The 24,097-nt window shown below is 37.4% G+C and overlaps 1 pseudogene; it reads left to right on the forward strand.

Moving 5' to 3' along the window:
* Positions 1 to 24,097, forward strand: part of LOC120592726 (DNA repair-scaffolding protein-like) — a 46,913-nt pseudogene that overhangs the window by 14,606 nt on the left and 8,210 nt on the right.

Raw genomic sequence — 24,097 nt, forward strand, 5'->3', positions numbered from 1 at the left:
GGTGTCAGCAAGACCATGCTCCCTCTGACAGCTCTAGGGGGGATTTCTTTCTTTCCTCTTCCAGCTTCTGGTGTTTGCTGGCAATTCTTGGCCTCCCTTGGCTTGTAGATGCATCGTTCTAGACTCATAACCATCTGCACCCTGTGTCTGATCACATGGTCTTCCCTCATCCAAATTTCTTCTTTTTATAAGTTCAAGAGTCATATTAGATTAAGACCCACTGTAATGGTATCCTAACTTGGTTAAATTTGTAAAGACCCTATTTCCAAATAAGGTTACATTCTGAGATACTGGAGTTAGGACTTCAATAGATCTCTTTGGAGGGTCACAGTTCAACCCATAACAGCTCCTTTTGTGAGTGTCTATTTTCAATTAACATAATTCTCCATAGGTTCATCCAAAGAATGAATAATGTTGAACATTTTTTCAGATGTTTATTTGCCATCCTCTTTGGTGAAATGTCTGTATGTGTCTTTTGCTCATTTCCTAATTGATTTGCTTATTTGTTTGTTTTCTTACTGTTGAGTTTTTAAAGTACTTCATACATTCTATATACAAAGTCTTTGTCAGATACACAATTTGTAAATGTATCTCAGGGTCTGTAATTTGGCTCCTTATACTTTCCACAAGAGTTTTTGCAGAGCAAAAGTTTTACATTTTTATGTGATCAAATTTATCAACTTTTTCTTTTTTGGATCCCACTTTTGTGGTCAAGTCTAAGACAAGTCTCTTTGCCTTGTCCTAGGTCTCAAAGTTTATCTTTTATGTGATTTTATAGAAGATTTATAATTTTACATTGAGTCCATGATGGATTTTTTTTTTGTATAATGTGTGTGGTTTAGGTCAAACTCCATTTTTTGCCAATGGATGTCTACTCATTCCAGTGCTATTTGTTGATAAGCTATTCTTCCTCCATTGAATTGCTTTCATAACTTTGTCAAAAATTAATTGAATATTTTTGTGTAGAAAAGATTTGTTTTTAACAAAATTTTAGCAATAAGATTGATAAGTAGTGCTTTGAATTGATTATTTTTGTCTTTTTAGAGAGGATACTATTGTCACTGACTTTGTTCATAACCCAGTGGTAAAGATAGTTTGTTAATTTCAAAGGAAATTAGACTATTTGGTTTCATCAAGAGATTGAAAAAGAGACAAGCCAAATCCAGAGTATTTACAAAGAATATCTAAAAATATCTTTGAAGACTGTCAGAGGAACTCTCAACTTCAGATAATCTTGTAGAAATAAATCTTTGCCCTTCCTGAGATATCTACCATTTTTAAAAATGTGATTTTGCCATTTTTTCCCCAAATTGTTAATAATTCCATGGTTCAGCACAGGATTATGTATTACACTTAGTTGTCATGTCTCTTTGATCGCCTTCAAATGGAACATTTCTTCATCTTTGCTTATATTTTATGACCTTGACAGTTTTGAGGAACAGTGGCCAGTTACCTTATTGAATGTTACTCCATTTAGATTTGCCTGATATTATCTCATGAATAGATTCAGATTATGCATTTTTTACAGGAACACCACATAAAAATACTGTGTTCATTTCAAGAGGCATACAGTTGATTTATCCAAGTGCTATGATAGTTTATCAGTTGATTAATGTGGTATTTTACAGGTTTCTCCACTCTAAAGATAACTAATACATATTTCATAATTATTATTTAATAACTGTCTAATAAATATCTTGTGGGAAGATACATTGAGACTATATAAATATCCTATTTCTTATCAAACTTTTACCCACTCATTTTAACATGCAAATGATTCTTGCCTGAATTATCACTCTGATAGTGGCCAAATGGTAATCGTCTAATTCTAGCATTTCTTCTGCATTAAATAGTCTTTTTTTTCCCCTGATTTATGTATTCACTTATTTATATCAGTATAGACCAGTGTATATTTTTATTCAGGGGGTTATAATCTGTTTCTATTGTTTATTTTGATGCTCAGATTCAAGCTGGCTCCTGTGTCCTTTGGATATGTTCTCATCATTCTTCAAGTACTTCCTTACTTTCTGACACAATAAGATATTTTAGACTCATCTTGTGCTTTCTTTGCTCTAAAATCAGCTATCTTTTCAGGAGCCCTAGTTAATTTTAATAGAGAATGGCATTTAGAAGCCAAAATCTGGGTACAAGGTGAGCTCATTGCTACTCGTTTATCATTGCTTCCAGGCCCTCTCAATGTACAGAACAAGGAAGTGTATGTAGGTATACTCATGTACACATACACATAAATCCATCTGTATTTCTCTCTCTCTCTCTCTCTTTCTCTCTCTCTCTCATCATCATCATCTATTTATCTATATTATCTATCTATCCATCTATCCATCTATCCATCTGTCTATCTGTCTATCTATCTATCTATCTATCTATCTATCTATCTATCTATCTATCTATCATCTATCTATCTATCTATCATCTATCTATCTCTCCATTATTTATACCAATACCTCCAACTCTAGACCTTAGAATGGACTCTAGGGTTTCTTAATTCCATATTTATTAAACAGTCTGAAATCTGGCTCTCATTTTATCAACTTCTTGATGAAAGCCCTCCTCTTGGTTTACAAAAGGACATCTCCTAGTATCCTCACAATATGGAGAGCAGAGAGAAGAAGCAAGTTCTCTCATGTCTTTTCTTATAAGGGCACCAATCCCATCACGAGACCTCTACTCCTATGATGTAATTACCTCCCAAATGCCCCAACTCCCATTACCATTACATCAAAAGTTAGGACTTCAACACATGAATCTGGGTGGAGAAAAGAAGGGGGGTTATAAACATTCAGTTTATAGCAATCCCTAACCCTTAGGAAACTTACATCTAGCAGGAGAGAAGAATGTATATGTACTAAATATAAAACAAAGTGGTAACTAGCATTATAGTATACAAACATGGGATCAGGAGGCAAACACAATGAATTATCCCTGATTAGGTCAGAAGACAAGTAGAGTCATACCAAGGAAGGGCATGTCAGCAGATACAATTGTAGAACATATCCCAGCAAAGGAGGCCTTTAACCAGGTACAAGGTTGGGGCTCATAGGGCACAGCTGTGTCAATAGGAGTTAGTGATCAAGACATATAAAGTCTATTGTATGTTTTAAAATACTTGTTGAAATGATACCTAATAATGTTAATGATAGTCATCCAAGATTATTGCTTTTAAAAAAATAATTTTGGATATAAGAATAGCTATTAAGTTAATAGTCTTGACTGTGCCTTGTAGCTAAACATTTGCTTCTTCTGGAGCAAAGGGAGATTTGGCTGACAGTGACTGATGTCGCCCTGCAAATGCAGAATGAAAATAACTCTGGTCTCCCTAAAACCATTCCGGTCTGTGTGTCTTCCTAATGTGTGCTGGGCCAGGAAGTCCTGGAAATGCTCACCAAGGCTGCCCTTCACAGCTTTTTCTTCAGAGATGCTCTCCAAGACCAGGGTATACTTTCTTCTTGACAACTGACAGATGCCACAAAATGGCTTTCTGGCTTGTAGATTTCTCTCTTTTCCTCTGGAACTGCTGCCCTTTTCACTAAACCCACTGCGGGCATGGCATGTGGAGTGAAACTAGGCCTATGGTATCAGCCTCAGGCTTTCACTGACCCCTGTCATGCCACTTAGAACCAGAATTCTTTGTACTGCTGACACGCCCTATGAAAGGTGTCATTGGTTACTCATGGACTGTCGGTTGGTGGCACACTTTACAGATACAGAAGCCACCTAAAGCCATTGCCTGGAACATCACTTTAAAAAGAAAAAGATACAAATTGTAAACATATATGCTTAGCTCAGTCAGCTCTTTTTTTCCAGGAATCAAACTAGGACCCTCTCAACTGTATGTATGTATGTATGTATGTATGTATGTATGTATGTATGTGTATGTATATGTATGTATATATATTTTTACTGAGGTATAATTTGCATACCACAAAATTCAACTTTCTGAATTGAATTTGAATCTAGTATTTGTGTGCTTTTTCAGCTTAGCATGCTGGCAGCTTTGGGGCTTCCTTTCTGCTCAGTGGGTGTGTCTCTGGACACAACGATGGACCCCACAGCTGTGCCCCTTGGCCCACATGACTCATAGGAGGCTGGCAAAGTACACTGTGTTTATGGGCAGGAGAACTAGTTTTCTCTTCAATACTTTAATGATATGAAGTGTCTCTATTGGCAAGTCAGATTGTTTGTGTTGAACGAACTGTCCTCTTGCTTCCAAAGTCCCTTTTGGATGTGGTCTCTAGTGCTCACTCCTGGGTGCTGCCTGACCCTGTGAAACTTGATGAACTGGGTTATATCACTCAGGTCAACTCCATTTGCAGCATTTAAGGTGAGTAGCAGTCTTGATATAGCATGTGTCAGCACTTCATTTCTTTTTATGGCTGAATATTTCCTTGTGTGGATGTACCACAATTTGTTTATTCATTCATCAATTGATGGACATTGTATTCTTTCCATTTTTTTTTTGGCTAAACAATGCTGCTAGAAATATTTGTGGAAAAATTTTTGTTTGAACATCTGTTTTCAAATTTGGGGTATGTATCCAGGAATGGAGTTGCTAGGTCATATGGTAACCCTGTGTTTAAATTAACCTTTTTGCTGAAATGCCAATGTTTTCCAAAGTAGCTGCACTATAGGATTTTTATCCTTAACATTAAAAGATATTACTAAATTAATTTTCAAAGAGTGTAGAAAAATTTACAATTCCAAAAGTAATGTCTATGAGGGCCTGTTTCCTCCATTCTTGCCTGTCACTCGATTTCTGAAACTTTTTATGATTTTTATGAACAGGAAAAACTATGATCTCATTATTGCTTTAATTCACATTCCCCTTGTCAGCTTGTGAGATCAAGTACTTGTCCATTGTGTTGAGGCCATTTTCTTTCCTGTGCATCTCTTTTTAATGTTAGTCCCAAAAGGTAACTAAGATTGTGATTTGATGAGGAGAAGTGAGAGCCTAATGGTCATGAAGAAAGCAGACTTTAACAAGTCGCTTGTCATCTGGGTCCTCCATTTTTTCATCTGTAAAACATGGGTAACAGAATCAACCTTAAAACATTGTTGAAAATTAAATGAGATAATGCACATGAGGCTTTTGGAGTTTAAAGCACTCACAAACTAGTGATGATAGACATCTCATTGCTTCCACTGCCACAGATGGAGGTGGCCAGCAGAGTGCTAGATGGGCTAGATGCAGTGACGGCAGTGGGTGGGTGGCCTTGAGACCATCGGGGTTTTTCAGGCAGAGTTGGTAAAGGTCTTCTGGGCAAATGGGAGGGCATACAAAAAAATCCTAGCGGTGCCGAGAGCAGTTGTATAAGTTTCATCATTTGCTGGAGGAGGGGAAGGGCCATTATGGTACAGAGCTGGCTCTGTCTTGTTCTGCTTTCCCCAGCCATACTAAGGAGACTATGTGATCAGGTTTTTGTCTTAAAAATAAAGCAATTCTGTCAACACCATTGATAGACTATGGTGCAAAGTAGGGAATGATTTTGGGCAGGAAGATGAATTGCGCAAATCAAAAGTCTTTGGAGGATGAAGGGACTGTGTGCAGTGACTCCTCCAAGCCCAGCTATGTAGTGCCCCTGTGAAGATGAACTGTGAGGAAAGAGGACACGGTGCAGACGGGCACCCCAGAACTGACGCACTGCGTGTGGTCTTCAAGAGCCTGCCCACAGCTTGCTGCCTACTTCCTTTCCACCTTCAATTCTCATTGGTTGATATCTGTTCTCTTCCCATCCCCCTCACCTCTCTTGGAGCCCAGAATTGGCCAAGGGCTCAGAGGAGAGAGAAGGATGAGGGTGTTCTCTGCCCCACAGCTGAAAGTCATACCCCATAATGCTTAAGCTATATAGGAAACTTTTATTATAAGACTATGAGGATCACCACTGTTTTATGAGAAAATATGTATGTACCTGAGGAGATGGCTTTCAAAGAAGGGTTTTGTACTTACCTCATTCTTAACTATAGCCAGTGATTGCCACAGAGATGCCAAAGAGGATAATGTGTAGATACTTTTAGGGAAAGAAGACCTGATTTTTCTAATTTCTGAAGAACTTCATATTTAAAAAGTAATAATAATTTATAGGTGAGACTTACAAAAAACATAAAATTAACCATTTTAAAGTGAGCTATTAGGTGACATTTAGTCCATTCACGATGTTGTGCAAACTCTTACTTTCTCTTGTCTCTTGACATCTGAATGGCTTTGAAAACAAAGTGGCATTCTATTTTTTAATAACAGCTTAATTGAGATAGAATTCATGTACCATAAAATTCACCCTCTTAAAGTATACAATCTAATGGTTTCTGGTATATTCATGCAGTTGTGCAACTATCCCCACTAACTAGTTCCATAATATTTTCATACCCCTCAAAAGAAATCCCTGTGTCTATTAACAGTCACTCCCCTCTCTGCCTAATCCCTGGCAACCATTAAATCTGTTTTCTGTCTCTTTGGATTTGCCTATTCTGGACATTTCATATGAATGGGACCATATAATATGTGTTCTTTGTTTCTGGCTACTTTCACTTAGCAGAACATTTTCAAGATTCACTCACAGTGTAGTATTTATCAGTACTCCATTCCTTTTTATGGCTGAATATTTTATCATATGGACATTCATTAGTTGATTCCATTTTTTTATATTATGAATAATGCTGCTATGAATATTCATGTAAAGCTTTTGATTGGACACATATTTTCTATTCTTTGGAGTATAGTTTTGTTGTTTTTATGTAGTTTTCACATTGATAGAAGGAGGTATAAAAGTAAAACTAGGAAGAATATGTAATTCCTCCATGCTTGGGGAAAGGTATCTATAGAAGGTAACTGCATCCAAAGAGACAGAACTATAAGAATGGAGAGATTTAGGAATTCTGAGTACAAACAAAATGACCAAAGGGCAATTTCAGGAAAATATAACCCAAGGTGTGAAAAATCCATTGTCCATTGTAACCTCTCTTGAGAGGGACAGTGTTAATTGCGAATCTACAGGGAGTCTCATAAAGGGGAACTCACAAACGAGAATTTGGCCATTTTGGCAATACTGCCCATAAAAGGACACCAAGATTTCTCCAGCTGCCAAGTACTCTGAGTTGTGGGGACAAAGAAGCCCTTGGCTTTCTAACTTCACAACCTGTCACAGGCAAAATCTCCTCATCTTCCTCTATTCTCTCACTCTCCAGATAGCGCAACTGAATCCCGGCACCTGGCCTTAAACATCTTGGTCATCAGGTAGTAAGCACCATCTAGAGAGGCTGCTGGCTTGCACTTAGATGATGTTTGCATTTCACTTGTCATTCCCTTTATTCTCTCATGAGGGTATGCCTGTCACAACAGGGCTTAGCTGTTGGAATACAGAAGGAGCTTTATTCTAGATGGCTAGATATAGCCTCACATGTCTTTGTGCAGTAGACCATGTAGTGGGCATTATGATGTGGTGGCAGCTGCTGGGAACACTGATGGTGCTCATGGATCCTTAAGCCCCACTTTACTGCAAACAGAACCTTCATGTAGGAGATGAGGACTAAATATTTTTTTAAAATAAACAATAAGCAATTCAGTCTATCATGAAGCTCTATTCCTGGTAGCATAGGACAAACATAGATGGCCCAGGGATAAGGGCTTCAGACCCTTAAGAATCTAAGCATTGGAAGAAGAGCCACATAGGATCCTGTACATAAGACTATGTACTGAAAATGATACATTACTCCAAATCTTTGTGGCCTTTACTAAATATATTACTTACCTAAAGTGAAGGATAGCCAGAGGACAGGGCCTGCTGTCATCAGCCTTAATGGAAAACAACTACCTGGGTACTTGTGTGGTGTCCACGTATCTGATACACTTAAGGACCAGAGCAGCTGGAACACTCTATGCCGCCGTCTACCCTGGTCACATTGCAGACAGCAAAGCATTGCTATCTGGGTCTGTACTTTTATTCTAGGGCTTCATCAGTGTGCATGCACTACTGATGCCATGGTTCTTCCTTCCATTACACAATAAAAAGGGCATATCGGTTATAAATGACCTTTCCCATCTGTCCATTTCTCATTCTACTCTCTTCTCGACTTAAAGCCAAGAATTCAGGAAATTGACTTTTTTTCCTTTAGCTAGAATTCCCCAAGGTGTTATGAGTAGAGAAAAAGAATGGTGTTTCTAAACAGTAGACTAAATAGACTTGAGGTGGCTTATATATTTCACTTGTATTAAGATGAAAAGTTAGGAGGAAAATCAATGTGTAGATGATAGAGGCTCTGTTCATCCCTCTGGCAAACAAATCAAAGTCGTGACGGAAACAAGGAGCAAAACAGCAAGGAAAAATTGCCTGAGATCTAGATGAATAAGCCATACAACTAAGGAGAGAAATAAGAAATCACCCTGCAACAGGAGAAGGTAGGATGGGGCGGGGATGTGAGGCTGCCCAGTCCCCAGCAGCTGAATGGGACAGAAGCTGCAGCATCTGCAGATGCCTCTTATAGGGGCCGTGTCCAAGCGGACTTTCCTGGTAACAGATCTGCTCACTCTGAGCACCAGCGCTGTGTGGGCTGCTCAGGAGCCACCAGGGACTTACAAAAGGACACTGCATTGTCGGAGTGAGGGCCGGAGGTGAGGCTTTCTCCTGGGCAGAAATGCTGGCGGTATCCATTGTTCCTCTGTGGAGCCCTCCCCATTCCCAGTGTGTGAACGCAGCACTGCCATAGCTGAGACGTCATCAAACTAGATAACAGAGGTTTCTCTGCCCAGAGGATTCCTTGAAACTCTACCTCCTTCTATTCTCGGTCCCACCCAACCACATACAGGTGTATCCTCGGAGAGTGAGGTGCTCCTTGCTGAGCAGCGCCAAGACTCACACTAGGCAGCTGACCTCAATTTCTGGGGTGGTTTCTTGAGGCAAAACTATAAGCACAGCATCTATGGATTGCTTGCTGAATCTTAACAGGTGGTCCTGGAGGGGCACAAGCTTGGACTAAAATTTGGCCTGCAGCTGAACCCCTCTCAGGACTGTGTCACTGGACACCTACCATATGAAGCCGCACTAATCAGACCAGGAGACTTAAGAGAAACAGAGATGAAAAGGCAGCCAAAATGGGAAGACAAAGAAGCAGAAACCATATGAGAGAACAGAACAGAGATCCAAAACTAATGGAGTCAAGCAATCTAACAGCTGCAGAGGTCAAAACACTGGTTATAAAGTTGCTCAATGAACTTAGGAGAAGTATAGATGAACTCAGTGAGAACTTTCACAAAGAGATAAAAAACATAAAAATGGAAATGGAAATTATAAAAGAGAACCAGTCAGAAATGAAGAGCACATCATCTGAAATCAAGAGTATATTAGATAGAATAAACAGAGTGGAAAGAGAAGAGAATTGAACCACTGGTATAGAGTATGGGGAAGCCAAGGACACTCAATCAGAACAGCAAGAAAAAAGAAGATAAGACTATAAAAATAATTTAAGGAGTCTATGGCACACTATTAACTGTAGAAATATCCATGTCATAGGGGGACCTGAAGGAAAACAAGATGTTGGAGAGCTATTTGATGAAATAATGATGGAAAACTTCCCTCATTTGGTGAAGGAAATAGACATACAATTCCAGGAAGTTCAGAGAGTCCCAAGAAAGAGGAACCCAAAGAGGCCCACATCAAGACACATCATAATTAAAATGCCAAAGGTTAAATACAAAGAGAGAATCTTAAAAGCAGCAAGAGAAAAGCAGTTAGTTATCTACAAGGGAAAACCCATAAGACTGGCAGCTGATTTCTCAAAAGAAACTATGCAGGACGAAAGCGCTTGGCAAATAATATTCAACGTGATAAAAACCCAGGATCATCTACAACCAAGAATTCTTTATCCAGCAAAGCTATCATTTAGAGTAGAAGGATAGATAAAGAGCTTCCCAGACAAAAATAAGCTAAAGGAATTTATTAACACCAAGCTAGTATTATGCAAAATGTTGGAGGGACTTCTTTAAGAAGAACATACATGTATCAAAAACAGGAATAAAGAATGGTAATAACCACATTCCTATCAACAAATACCTCAAATAGAAAAGAATTAAGTGCTCCAACCAAAAGGTATAATGGCTGAATGGATAAGAAAACAAGACCCCTACATATGCTGTCTACAAGAAACTCACTTCAGATTAAAAGACACACACAGACTAAAAGGAAGGGGATGGGAAAAGATATTGCTTTGATGGACCTAGAGGGTATTGCACTGAATGAAATGGGTCAGATAAAGGTAAATATCGCATGATTTCACATAAATGTGGAATCTAAAGAACAAAATAAACAACAACAAAAGTGGAAATAAACTCATAGATAAGAGAATATTTTGAGGGCTACTAGATGGGAGGGGGTTTGGAGGAATCGTGAACAAGGACAAAGGGATTAAGAAGTACAAATGGATAGTTACAAAATAGACATGGAGATGTTGAGTGTAGTATGGATAAGATGGTTAATAATGTAATAAATGTGTAAGGTGTAAGAGGGGTACTAGATTTAGTGGGGGGATCGCTTTGTGAGTTATATAGACCTCCGATCATTAGGCTATACAACTGAAATTGGTATATTAACATATGCCAACTATAATTTAAAAAACTCATTGAATTATGCAATGTAAATACAAGCAACTGTCTATTATATTTCAATGAATCTGAAAAAGAAATCGTAAAAAAGATAGGGTGCCTGAATGGATAACAAAACCAGACCCTTACATATGCTGCCTACAAGAGACTTACTTCATATCAAAAGACACACATAGATTCAAAGAAAAGGGATGGAAAAAGATGTTTCATGAAATTGGAAACAAACAAAAAGCTGAGGCGGCAATACTTATACCAGACAAAATAGACTTTAAAACAAAAGCTATAACAAGAGAATAAGAAGGACTCAGTTATCCCACTACTGGGTATTTAAAAACAAAGAACATTTTGATGATTGCCAGATGGAAGGGAATTTGGGAGAGTGAGAAAGGGGTAGGGATTAAGAAGTACAAATTGGTAGTTACAAAATAGTTATGGGGATATAAAGTATAGCATAAGGAATATAGTCAATAATATTGTAATAACTATGTATGGTGTCAGGTGAGTACTAGATTTATCAGGGCAATCACTTTGTAAGTTACATAAATGTCTAATCATTATGTTATACATCCGAAACTGATATAATATTGTATGCCAACTGTAATTTAAAAATAAAAAAATATTTTTAAAAAAGATGAAAAGCTATTTTCTGTGCCTTCATCTTTTCCGATTAGATGCTTTTTCCTTTCTTGGTCACTTAATACATATGTTTAAAGCATTTTACTTATCTTTGGCTCTTTTGAAGTGGAATCATTTGGGAACCTCACAGCTCCTTCCTATGAGAGCTCCATGGGAAAGTTGAAGATAGTGGGCTGGGAGGAAATGAGTGCCAGAAGGGAAGATGGTCTGCCAGGCAGAGAGATGGCACTGAACACAGATTTTTTTCAACCAGAAGTTCTAGTTCTCTTGCAACAACTCAGTTAACAAATGTCCTAGGAACCACAGGTTGCTCCAGTGGCCCAGTTGCTCCAGCAGGGAGGTGGCCCACCAGTTTAAGTGTTGTGGAAGGGCTTTAAGTGTCAGTCATGTCCAGCCAGTCCCACCATGGCCATCAAGGCCAATAGCAGATGATTCACCTTCTCCAAGTAGCTAAAGCCTTCCAGGGCACTGGGATGACCAGGGAGAATTGCTCAGGGAGTGAGCTAGAATGGCCAAGGCTAGAGCCCCCACACCCAGTGAAGCCAGGGTTCACTCTTTATGTTGGACAGTTCTGTTGGTTTTGACAGATGTATTCTATTGACTGATGTAACAATAATGGTATCATACAGAATAGTTTTTATGTCTTAAAAATCTCCTCTGAACCACTTATCATGCCTTCCTCTCTGTCCCAGCCCCCGCAAACCCCTGGCAGTGACCCCTGATCTTTTTACTGTCTCCATAGTTTTGCCTTTTCCAGAATGTCATATAGTTGGAATCACAGTATATAGCCTTTTTCATATTGGCTTCTTTCATTAGCAATATGCATTTAAGATTGGTTCTTTTGTGTCTTTTCTTGGCTTGATAGTGCATTTCTTTTTAGTGGCGAATAATATTTCATTGTCTGGATGTACCACAATTTATTTATCCATTCATCTCCTGAACATTTGTGTGTGGGTGTTTTTGTGAACATGTTTTCAACTCATTTAGGTAAATACCAATGAGTGCAATTGCAGGACCAAATGGTAAGACTGTTTAGCTTTGTAAAAAATTGCAAGACTAACCTTCCAAGGTAGCTATTCTATTTTTCATTCCTACCAACAATGAGTGAGAGTTCCTGTTGCTCCACATCCTCACCAGCATTTGATGTTGTCGGTGTTTTAGATTTTTGGCATTCTAATCAGTATATAGTAGTATTTCATTGTTGTTTAATTTGAATTCTCTAATTACATTTGATGTTGAGCATATTTTCACAAGCTTATTTTTCATCTGTATCTCTTCTTTGGTGAGGTGTCTGTTATGGTCTTTGGCACATTTTTAATTGGATTTTTCATTTTCTTATTGTTGACTTTTGAGAGTTCTTTCATATATTTTTGTTCTTTTACCTGATATATCTTTTGCAAATATTTTCTCCTAATCTATGGCTTGTCTTTTTATTCTCTTACCAATATCTATTGCAAACCAGAAGTTTTAATTTTAATTAAGTCTCACATCAATTTTTTTCTTTCATGAATTATGAGTTTTGCTTTTTTTTTTTTTAAAAAAAAAACTCATTATCAAACCCAAGATTATCCAGACTTTCTCCTATTTTCTTCTAGGAGTTTTATAGTTTTGTATTATATATTTAAGTCTATGATCCATTTTGAGTTAAATTTTGTAAAAGGCATAAGAACTCTTTTAAAACTCATTTTTTCCCCGCATGTATGTCCAGTTCTTCTAACACTGTTAAAAACAAACAAACAAACAAACTATCCTTTCTCCATCGAAATGTCTCCATCGAAATGTCAAAGACCAGTTGACTATATTTATGTGAGTCTATTTCTAAGCTCTCTATTGTGTTCCACTGATTTATTTCTCTGTCTTTCACCAGTACCGCACTGTTCTGATTACGGTAGCTCTACTGTATGTCTTGAAGTTGAGTATTGTTAGTCTCCCAACTTTTTTAGTCTTCAAAATTGTCTTGGCTATTATGTCTTTTTGCCTTCTGTATAAACTTTAAAATCAGTTTGTTGATATCCACAAAATAACTTGCTGGGATTTTGATTGGGATGGTCTTGAATTTGTAGATCAACTTAGGTTGTAAATTTAGTACTTTCGAGTCTTCCTGACCCTGATCGTGGAATATCTGTCTATGAATTTAGATCTTTGATTTCTTTTAGCAGAGTTTTGTAGTTTTTCTCATGTAGATCTTGAAGATATTTTGGTACATTTATACCTAAGTATTTTATTTATTTTAGTGTTAATGTAAATGGTATTGTGTTTTTAATTTCAAATGCCATTTTTTCATTTCTAGTATATAAGAAAGCAATTGACTTTTGTATTTTAACCTTGTATCTTACAACCTTGCTACAATTATTTCATAGTTTTAGATATGAAAAACTGTCCTCTATGAGCAAGAACAGTTTTTTTTTTCTTCTTTCTCAAATTGTATACCTTTTCTTTTCTTTTCTTTTCTTATCTTATTGCATTAGATAGGACTTCTAGCACCATGTTGAATAGTAGTATTATGGGACTTCCTTGCTCTGTTCCTGCATTCTCAACATTAAGTATGATGTTAGCTTTAGGGGTTTCGTTCATTTGTTTGTTGTTCCATCTGCTAAAGGTAGTATTTCTTTATTCCACGCTTTGAAAGAAAAGAATATCAGCTCTCCTGTCCTTTTACTGCACTCTTTCATTCCACCACCCTACAGTTATTTCTGTGCTTTATATTGGTGAGTGATAATATTCTATTCTATAACCATAATTAAGCCTTGCACACTTTGTCTATGGGTTGATTCTCAAAGAGGAAATAAAAAATGATATTTTTATTATGATGATTATATAAATAGTTTTCACCGAACATGTGATCAAAAAAGGGGTTATGTAATAAATCTGACAAGCTCAGTGACAGAAAGTAACCACACAGGGTGATCTGGTAGTAAATTCCTAACTAGGCAAGTCATGGTGGGTAGTCACACCCCAGGACTATAACTTCCTTAGTAAAAGGTTTATCTTTGCCTTAAGCCATTCCTGTTTATTGTTCTTGAATATCTAGGTTAACACACCTTTGAAATACCAGAGTAATCCTCTTTTCCAGACCCCTGGGAGATGTAACCACCCTCAAGGGAGCACATGATCTTATTGCCTGTATACCATCCCTATTTACCATAAATGTGGAATACCGTACCCACCAATGTAAAAGTATGTATCTCTCCATTTTTCTTTTTATCCAGTCACAGAGATTTCCTTGTCTTGCTTTCTCCCACCTCCTTACTCTACCACCAATAGATTTCATATACTCTTCTTTGATTCTAATGTATAAAAAGAATTGCAAATTGGCCATTCTCCAGAACATTTTTTCAATGCCTTAAGAGCTTGTTTCTAGGCATGTCCTCACTTTGGCTCAAACTTTTATAAAATTTTCTATAGGTTTGCACGTTCTTACATGGACAACAGAAAAATAGTATACCATACTTCTATTTCCTTTCTTGTATGATTTTTTTTATGGGATTTTATAATGACCTTTATTTTCCTGCATTGCCTGCACTGTACCATAATTTCTTTTCCAGATACTTAAGAATGATGTCAAATCATTGACTTTATCCTTTTCTTTTAAAATTTCTCTTTTGGAGCTTTCTGTCCCTCTGAACCAGTCTTCACTAGCTCTGCTCTCAACTATTGTCCTGGGACTCTCCTGTATCAATCCTGTAGGTTCGGCTCACTGTTTCCTAAATCACACGACATCTTTATTGGTTTATTCCAACTGTAGATTTTTATAGATGTTGTTCTTTATCAAGTTGAGGAAGCTCCCCTCAATACTTAGATTATTGTATTTATTATGAATGGATGTTAAATTTTGTCAAATGCTTTTCTATATCTACTGATATGATCATATGATTTTTCCTCTTTAGTCTATTGATGTGATAGATTACATTAATTGATTTTTTAATATTGAACTATCCCATTAGTCATGGTATAATTCTTTTTTATATAGTTAGATTAGATTTGTTAATATTTTATTAAGAACTTTTGCATCTATGTCTAGCTAGAAGTTTGTCGATTTTTATTGATTTTTTTTGAAAACCAGCTTTTGAGTTTCTTGATTTTCTTTATTGATTTCCTGTTTTCAATTTCATTCATTTCTGCTCTAATTTTTGTTATTGATTACATTCTCCTTTGGTTTTAACTTGCCTTTCTTTTTCTTATTTCCTGAGATGAAAATTTAAAGATTATTGATTTTAGATATTATCTAATATATGCATTTAGTGATATCCATTTCTCTCTAAGCACTGCTTTTGCTGCATCCCACAAGTTTTGATGTGTTGTTTTCATGTAGTTCAAAATATTTTTTAATTTCTCTTGAGAGTTCTTCTTTGACCCATGTGTTATTTAGAGTGTGTCGTTTAATGTCCAAATGTTTTGGGGTTTTCCAGTTATTTTTCTGTTATTGATTTCTGTTTAATCCCATTATGGTCTAAAAGCATATTTGGTGCTATTTTTATACTTTTAAATTTTCTAAGATGTGTTTTGTAGCCCAGTATGTGGTCTATCTTGATGAATGTTCCATGTGAACTTTTGATAAGAATGTTCATTCTGCTGTTGTTGGATGAAGCATTCTATAAATGTCAATTAGATCCAGTTGAATGATGGAGCTGTTCAGTTCAACTATGTCCTAATGATTTTCTGCTTATGGATCTGTCAGTCACTGATAGAGGGGTATGGAAGTCTCCAAGTAGAATATATAAATATAATAATGGGTTTTTCTTTCGATTACAGTTGACCTTCAATATTACATTAGTTTCAGGTTTACAGCATAGTGGTTAGACATTTATATAGCTTACAAAGTGATCTCCCCAATAAGTCTCGCACTCACCTGAGGTCACATACAGTTATTTCAATATTATCGACTATATTCCCTAAGCTATACTGTACACTCCCATGACTGATACTTCTTAATCCCTTCACCTTTTTCACCCAACACCTCCTCCCATCTGGCAACCATAAGTTTGTTCATGAGTTTGTTTCTGTTATGTTTGTTTATTTTGTTTTTTAGATTCCACATATAAGTGAAATCATATGGTATTTGATTTTCTCTGTCCGACTTATTTCAGTTAGCATAATAGCCTCTAAGTCCATCCATGTTGTTGCAAATGGTAAAATTTTGTTCTTTTCTATGGCCGAGTAATATTCCATTGTGTGTATGTACCACATCTTTATCTGTTTGTCTTTTGATTGGAGCATATAATTTTATTTAAAGTACTTATTGATAGATATGTAGTTATTGCCATTTTACTAATCATTTTCTGATTGTTTTTGTAGTTCTCTATTTCTTTCTTATTCTCTTGCCCTCTTCTCATGTATGTTGATGACATAACTCTTGTAGTATTGTGTTTGGATTCCTTTCTGTTTCTTTTATGTATTCTTTGTAGATTTTTGGTTTGCGGTTACCATGTGCTTCATATGTACCAAGCTATGTTTATAGCTGTCTATTTTAAGTTGATTGTCTCTTAACTTAAAAATACATTCTAAAACCACTACCATTTTAACTTATCCCTTCTAATTTCATATTTTTGTTGTTATTTTTTACTTCTTGTGTGTGTGTTTATGTGTATTCCTTAATTTACATTGTAATTACATGTGACCTTCCTACTTTTGCCTTTTAACCTTTGTACTAGCTTTAGTGTTAGTTGATCCACTGCTTTTGTTATGTGTTTGCCTTTGTCAGTGAGGATTTTTTTCTTTGTAATATTTTCTTATTCATATTTTTGGAATTTTTTTCATCTTTTTCTTAACCCATTTTCTGTTTAGAAAAAAAAATGCAACTCACCCCCAGCATTAATTTAATTTTACATAAACACACTCTTCAAGGTTGAAGCAAATCTGACTGGTTTTCAATGTGAAAATAAAATATAAAAACTTCTTGGAATTATTTCTAAACAGAACTTGTCTCTAGTCTTAATGTAACAGAAATATATACATAAAATGGATTCATCAGATGAATCTTCAGCTAAAAACTATTTGAGGATGATGTTAACATCACACATAGGAGTGCTATGTTTTCTAGGATTTGACATTTCCAGCAATCGAGAATTACTATATTTTGTAAATGGCAATACCACTACTAAAAAACAGAATGCTATAAATAGAATGATGTCATTTGTTTCCAAAGAATATCGATATACTAGAGCGATGCGAAAATAATAATAAAAGCAAGATACTTTATGGCAAACTTTGGGGATAAGGTTAGGATTGTAATCCACAAGTTAGCTCAGGGTAAATGCTGCAGCCACAAGTACCACCAGCAAGTATTCTTGGGACAAACAGGAAATGAGTTAACATTTCTTGTTACACTTGTTTGGTGGTGATGAACTCTTTCAGCTTTTTCTTATCTGGGAAGCTCTTTATCTCACTTTCGATTCTAAATGATAGCCTTGCTTGGTAGAGTAATTTTGGTTTTAGGTCCTAGCTTTTCATCACTTTGAATATTTCTTGCCAATCCTTTCTGGCCTGCCAAGTTTCTGTTGAGAAATTAACTGACAGTCTTATGGGAGCTCCCTTGTAAGTAACTAACTGCCTTTCTCTTGCTACTTTTAAGATTCTCTCTTGTCTTTAACCTTTGGCATTTTAATTATGATGTGTCTTAATGTGGGCTTGTTTGGGTTCATCTTGTTTGGGACTCTCTGCACTTCCTGGACTTTATAACTATTTCTTTCACTGGGTTAGGGAAGTTTTCAGTCTTTATTTCTTTAAATAGATTTTCAATCCCTTGCTCTCTCTTTTCTCCTCTGGTATCCCTATGGTACAAATGTTGTTGTGTTTGATGCTATCTCAGATGTCCCTTAAACTGTCTTCATTTTTAAAAATTTTTTTGCTGTTTCAATTGGGTGTTTTCTGTTACCTTGTCTTTCAAATCACTGATTTGATCCTCTGTTCCGTCTAATCTGATGTTGATCCCATTTAATGTATTCTTCATTGCAGTTATTGTATCTCCATTTCTGACTGGTTCTTTTTATGGTTTTTATTTCCCTCTTTTATGTTTACCATCTCTTTGAACTCTGCATCTGGTAGACTGCTTGCCTCCATTTCATTTAGTGCCTTTTCTGGAGTTTTGTCCTGTTCTTTCACTTAGGATATGTTTCTTTGTCTTCTCATTTTGGCTGCCTCTCTGCATTTGTTTCTATCTTATAAATAGAGCTGCTATGTTTCCCTGTCTTGGCAGAGTGGCCTTATGCAGTAGGTGTCCTGTAGGTCCCAGTGGCACAGTCTCCCTGTTCACCTGAGCCAGGTGCTCTAAGTGTGTCCCTTGGATATACTCTGCTATTGTAGTTGAGCCTTGATTGCTGTTGGCACATTAGTGGGTGAGATTGACTCTTAGGCTGACTGGCTGTGAGGACTGGCTGTGGCTACAGTGGACAAGCTGTTGTGTGGGGGTTGACCCCATGTAGCGATATTTGTTGTAGTGGGGCCATGGTGCCTCTTGAGTCCATCGTTTGGGTGTGCCATTTGTGGTACTAATTGGGTGGTGTTGTATTGTGGTCTGAAGCTGGCCACCAGGTTCTAGAGTCTCTTGGAAGGGGTACCGGTGCAGGCCAAGTTCATCCACTGCCTGTGTCTGGCCAGGGCCACCTGGTAGGAGCTATGAAGTGATCAGCAGTTAGTAGCTTCCTGTGCTGGGCTTGGAGGTGACTGGGAATGGTTATGCTGTGAACAGAGGTCAGCTGCCAGGCATGGCACCACTAAGCAAGAGGTACAGGACATGCCAAGGCCAGTTGTTGCTTGTCTATGGACCTTCGAGAGATTTTAGGTTAGCACAGGGCCAGGTAGGATCAGAGAAAGGTATTAATCAGGTTGATAGAGACTCAGATTTAGTGCCAGCCTCTTGCACCCGCTGGCTGTGTGGAGGAAAAGCTCAATAAAAGAACAATGGCAGTTATGAACATTTTAGTGTGGAAGAGAGCTGCTCTTATATGTCCCTAGGGCTTTTCGAGCTGTTGTCCCTTCTCTAGAGCTGAGGTGAGTTTTTGCGTGCAGGTGAGCCTGTGCTCATGCCCTTTAAGAGGCTGCCTGGGTCTACAGCAGTCTCACTCAGACTGAGCCCCTGCTAATTTTTATAGCTAGTTGTATTGGTGACTCCTCTTGTCACTGGTGCTCCATTCTGTGGTGCCCAGCGTGTGGCAGGGACCTGTCACGTCTCAGGAGGGGATATCTGCAGCTGATATAGCCCTTCTGATTCTAAACAGCCACACATGGGTTTTAGACCAGTCCATTTGTCTTCTCTGACCTTCCTACCAGTATCAACATGGCTTCTTCCTTATACCCTTAGTTATAGAAGTATCATTCAGCTAGTCTTCAGGTGATTCTCAAGGGTAGCTGTTCTATAATTTAGTTGTAATTTTGATATGGTGGTAGGAGAAGGTGAGCATGGTGTTTATCTACTCCATCTTTTTGACTGTAATGGTGGGTTTTGTTTTTTTGCTTTTTATCTCTCCTTGCAACTCTATCAGTTTGTTTCATATATTTTAAGTCTGTTGTTAGACACATACACCAAGGATTGTTATGTCTTCTTAGTGAGTTGACCCCTTTAATATTATTTAATACCTTTCTCTATCCCTGATAATTTTCCTTGCTCTGAAGTCTACGTTGTCTGAAATTAATATAGCTATTCTTGCAATCTCTTATTAGTGTTAGCAGAGTATATCTTTTTTATTCCCTATACCTTTAATCATTAAGTGTCTTTATATCTAAAGTGAGTTTCTTGTAGACAACATAGAGTTGGCTTTTTTTATTCATTCTGATCATCTCTTTTAATTTATGTATTTAGATCATTTACATTTAAAGTAAATATATACTTTGGATTAATATCTATCATATGTATAATTGTTTTCTATTCATTGCTCATTTTTTACTTTCAGTGTCTTTCTGTCTTTTCTTATTTTAATTGAGCATTTTATATTATCCAATTTCTCTTCTTTCTCAGTATACCAATTATACATCTTTAAAATTTTTTTTAATAGTTGCCCTAGAATTTACAGTATACACTTTTTATTCTCAATTCCTCTTTTCCATCCCTCATAACATTGCTGTCATTCATTTCACTTACCCATAAGGTATAATCACTGAATACTTGTTATTATTATTTAAACAAACTATTATCTTTTAGTTCAATTTAGAATAACAAATGTAAAAGATTTTGTTTTACCTTCATTTATTCCTTCTCTAATTCTCTTCCTTTACTTTGTGTAGATCCAGTTTCTGACCTATATTATTTTCCTTCACACATCACCATTTTAACATAGAGTTCCCTATAGATCTCTCTCTGAAGCTGTCTATAAGCCTGTGGGTGGGTCAGGTGGGTATGTAAACAGATTGCTATCACAGTCCTGTGAGATGCTCTGATAAGAATCATTTAACTAGAGATTAAGAGAAAACAAAGCTCAAACTATAAAATAGCAAAGTTTGGCCCAGTCTCACATGCAGCACCACCATGAAAGAGGCTGGGGTGGTGACCAGTTCCCGCTGATGAACAGACAGACAGAGGCTCCCTATCCTGCTCTCCAGCCACCTGTGGGCTTCCCTCCATCAAATCTGACCCCATTAATTCAACGTGAGGCTAGAGTCCTCTCTACTCTGTGAAATAACAACAACAAACACCCCCTCACAGCCCCTCAGCCTTGCCCTGCTTTGCCCATCCCTGTCCCAGAAAGACTAGTGATAGCTTGTCCCAAGTATAGCACCAAGCAGGTGCTATCACCATCTGCAGGAAATCAGTGCTTGGAATTGGGCAGCTCTCAGCAGCAGCTAAATCACCTGAGCATCATGGTCTCCAACAGTGGTCTGGACCTTGCAGAACATCGAGCATTTTCCCCAAGCAGAGCTTGAACAGATTCATAATACGACACTGTGAGTCAGTCACTTACTGAGACCTAACAACATCTGTGCATTTGCCCCGGTAGAAGGCTTTAAGCATTCCTGGGAAATGGAGCCTCCATGAAGGGATGGCGGTCACTCCATTTCACTTCACTTGAGTCACCAGGCCTTATTCTCACTCCACAGACATCAGCTCCCAGAATGTGCAGGGGCTCCTTTCCAGTTTATTTTCCGGGATGAAAAAGTTTTGCAGCATTGATTTTGTCTGCCTTGCATTGCTCACTTCTTTATACATAGCTTGCTAGTGGATGGTGGTCTTGCTTGCCACCATGGGAATGGATGTAGCAAGCACACTCCTTGGAGAGTGGTGGCAAAGTCCTGTCTTCGAACCAGGTTTCAGTCTCTAACTAGAAGTAAAAATTTTTGAGCCCCATCTTCTTTCAGTAAGCAACAGGGTGGGGAGGAGGGTGTGGCAGAGAGTTAAAAGTCAGTGAAGAAAATTGTAAATCAGGCTTGCAGTGCCAGAAACCCCGAGACTGACCAGGCAGAGCATGTAGCTGCTCTGTTCCTCTGCTGGAAAGGAAGGAATGGCTGAAGCACTTCCTTACAGGACCCTTTGAAAGAAACTTTTTAAATAGCTGATTTAGTAAATATGTGATATACCATTCTCAAACCTAATTATAAGAGATTTCTGTATATAAGACAAGTAAAGGCTTTTAATAGCAAATTGCAGCAAGCAGTGGCGTCGCACTCATCAAACTCTAACAAAAATTGTTTTTTTAACTTCTGATGCTCATTTAAGTGAATGTTCTAGAGTCTAACAGTTTAATAGTACATTTCCCAGTCAACCCTTGGAATTCATTTAGGGTTGCCAGAAGGGATTTCCAATGGTACGTGGATCCCAGATGAAATACATTTCCTCAACTCATGCCCTAGTTGGATGGAAATTGCTTAATCCCATATAAATGTAAATGCTATTAACAGCCAAAGATATCCTAGGGCAAAAAGGAACTTTGGTTAGTTGCAATCTTCTTTTTATTAATTCATTTAGCAGACACTTACCAAGTAGTGCTGTGAGCTGGCCTTTGTGTTGGTGGGCATGCATGCCCATGGGATGGGAACCACTCCTTTGTCCCCCTTAGCCTTACTTATGCCTCTGCCTGTTACAAATTAGCCAACACTCCTTTCTGGCTATATTATAAGCCTTTATTGACTTTATTTTTCATCCCTTTGACTTGATCTTGATTAGATTTGCAAGGACAATGAAATTAACTGGGGCAGCCTTTTCACAATTGAGATCTATTATTTTCATTTTTAAAATGTCATTCAAGTATGAATTACACGAATGCATTTTAATAAATCATACTTACTTAGTTCTTATAATTCTGTTTTATGCTCTACAGATAAATGTTTTTCTAATGCTTATTTGAATGGGTAATGAAATTCTTCCTCACTGCCAAGAGTGGGAGAGATGACTCTTCTATTTTTCTGGAAATTTAGGTCACATTTTTTTCAAATGCTTAATTAGACCACTTTTCAAAAAAGATGGTCTGTGATTTGAGAGTGTATCTAGATGATTCTATAATGCTTCACATTCTAAGAAAATTAGACCATCTCAATCCTCTCTTTAAAATTCCTCATGGCTTCTCATTCTTTCCAAGATCAGTACAAAACTCCCTAGCAGCACCCTGCATAATCATAGTCTGCCAACTGCACAGCCATTTCACCTGCCTTTCCTTTATGCTTGCTTGGCCTCCAGCCCCACCACAGGGTACAGGGACTGCCTGTACTCCCTTCTCCACCTGCAGCCTCACCGCAGGTCCCTGACCCTCAAGCTAGGCTAGAAGGCCTCTCTTCTACACCTCTGAGGGATATTTTCCACTTCTCAACTTAGCATTTATGTTAATTTTTAATGGACTATTTTCGGAGTAGTTTTAGGTTTGCAGCAAAATCGAGCAGAAGGTACAGAGATTTCCCATACACGCCCTGTGCCCACACACGCATAGCCTCCCCCATTACCAACATCACCCGCCAGAGTGGTGCATTTGTTACAATAGATAAACCTACACTGACACATCATAATTGCCCAAAGTCCATGGTTTACATTAAGGTTCACTGTTGGTATTGTACTTTCTCTGGGTTTAGACAAATGTATCTATCATTATAGTTATACTGACCTAAAGATTCTCTGTATTCCACCCGTTCATCTCTCTCTCCTTAACACTTGACAACCACTGATCTTTTTACTGTTTGTATAGCTCGCTTTTTCCAGAATGTGATATAGTGGGAATCATAGCTTTTTCAAACTGGCTTCTTTAACTATGTAATATGCATTTAAGTTTCCTCCATGTCTTTTTATGGCTTGATAGCTCATATCTAGTGCTGAATGATATTCCATTGTCTGGATGTACCACAGTTTATTTATCCATTCACCTACTGAAGGACATCTTGGTTGCTTCCAAGTTTTGCCAATTATGAATAAAGCTGCTGTAAACATCTGCATACAGGTGTTTGTATAGACCTAAGTTTTCAACTCATTTTGAGTAAATACCAAGGAGTGTGACTGCTAGATCATATGATAAGACTATGTTTAGTTTTCTAAGAAACCACCAAACTACCTTCCAAAGTAGCAGTACCATTTTGCATTTCCACTAGTATTCAGTAAGAGTTTCTGTTGCTTTACATCCTCACCAGCATTTGGTGTTGTTAGTGACTGGATTTTGGCCATTCTAAAAGGTATTTAGTGGTATCTAATTGTTGTTTTAATTTGTATTTTGTAATCCCCTGAGGATATATGATGTTGTATTTCTCTGAGGATATATGATGTTGGGCATCTTTCCATATGCTTATTTGCCACCAGTATATCTTCTTTGGTGAGGTGTCTGTTAAGGTCTTTGGCCCATATCTTAATCAGGTGTTCTTATTGTTGAGTTTTAAGAGTTTTTTTGTATATTTTGTATATTTTTTGTATATTTTGGATAACAGATATGTCCTTGATCAGATATGTGT

The sequence above is a fragment of the Pteropus medius genome, unplaced genomic scaffold (genome assembly GCF_902729225.1).
Source record: "Pteropus medius unplaced genomic scaffold, Ma_sr-lr_union100, whole genome shotgun sequence".
NCBI classification, from domain to species: domain Eukaryota; kingdom Metazoa; phylum Chordata; class Mammalia; order Chiroptera; family Pteropodidae; genus Pteropus; species Pteropus medius.